Source organism: Chinchilla lanigera, unplaced genomic scaffold (assembly GCF_000276665.1).
Source record: "Chinchilla lanigera isolate Chin_1 unplaced genomic scaffold, ChiLan1.0 scaffold00011, whole genome shotgun sequence".
NCBI classification, from domain to species: domain Eukaryota; kingdom Metazoa; phylum Chordata; class Mammalia; order Rodentia; family Chinchillidae; genus Chinchilla; species Chinchilla lanigera.
Window position 1 is genome coordinate 24,913,748 of NW_004955412.1, and position 1,405 is coordinate 24,915,152.

The window sequence follows — 1,405 nt, forward strand, 5'->3', positions numbered from 1 at the left end:
TGACTTCCCAATCTATTAAAAGTTTGAAGCTGAACAGTTTAAAGCTGCATAATTACAATAATGCAATCTTCAAGCAATTAAAAATCATGGGCTCTTGAAAGAATGTGGAGATCTACTAACATGGCATTTATCTTTATTTTCTTTTTGATACTGGGAAGTGAACTCAATGCCTTTGCACTGAATTACATCTCTTGTCCTTAAAAGTTTTTAAAATTTGAGACAGGGCTCTTGCTAAGTTATTAAATTGCCCAACCTGGCTGGAACTCTGGACCCTCCTGCTTCAGCCTCCCAGAGTGCTGGGATTATAAGCATGCACCACCTCACCTGGCTAACCTGGTCTTTAACTACACAACACCAAGTAGAAACTGTCTTCTCTTTCCATCTAAGGGTCATTGAAAAGAAAAAACTAAACCAACCCACCAGCGCTGAGAGCCAGTCAGCAGGAGTGAGGGGCCCACCCCAGGTTGGGCAGGTCACTCTAGCATGTGCCGCAGCTAGGGTCGGCTGCCACGGCCTGCAGGCCCTTGTGCAGGCTCAGGAAGGTCGCCTGCTTCCCATAGCGCTGCCGCCAGCGCACAAAGGCCTCCACAACCAGTGACTGCACGTTGTGGGGGTGGTTGGCCTTGCAGGGTAGATGTCCCTCTGTGACAGCCCCAGCGACAGCATCACGTGTTCCCACTGGGCCCCCAGCTTCTGGGCCAGCTGGTTGATCTGCTGGTCCAATGCAGAGCTGTTAAAGATGTGTGAGGGGATCCCAGGCACCTGGTCACCTTTAGGCAGCTTGGTGATGGCCTCTTCTCTTGCCTTCTCCAGCTTCTCCAGTACCCAGGGAAATTCCTGTGGAGGATCTAGAAAGGTATCAAAGGCTTTTGGACCCCTGAAAGGCAGGATATCCATCAGCGGCATTGTTTTCCGGAGGCCTGTGGTTTGAAATTTGATTTCTTGAACATGGTTTTCTGTCAAGATTCCCTCCTGGTAAAGGTACTGAAGAACCAATCCCTCCACCACTTCGGCACCGAGCTCCAGGCAAAGTGAATGGAGCATTTGTCTCCATTTCTCCGTCTGCAACCACGTATATATTTTTTAAAAAAACTACAACTGAAATCCAGACTGTAAGGGAATCTGAAGCGTAATCACCATTTTTGTTGAAGGTGAAATCCCTAAATCTATCTTTTTAATTTATGTATGTTTTTTCAAAATGATCTCAATAAACTATTGAAAAATAAATGCTATTTTCCCCTTAATATAACAACCCTGTCTGTACTTTATATATCTTGACATAGTTTTCAAATTTCTTATTAACATTTTTTATTTTCATTTATTTAATATCTATCTATATCTATCTATCATATATATAGTGTGTGTGTGTGTGTGTGTGTGTGTGTGTGTGTGTGTCTGTGTACTG

General features: G+C 44.3%; 1 pseudogene; it reads right to left on the reverse strand.

Moving 5' to 3' along the window:
• Positions 1 to 478: 478 nt before the first annotated feature.
• Positions 479 to 1,405, reverse strand: part of LOC102024987 — an 8,826-nt pseudogene continuing 7,899 nt past the window's right edge.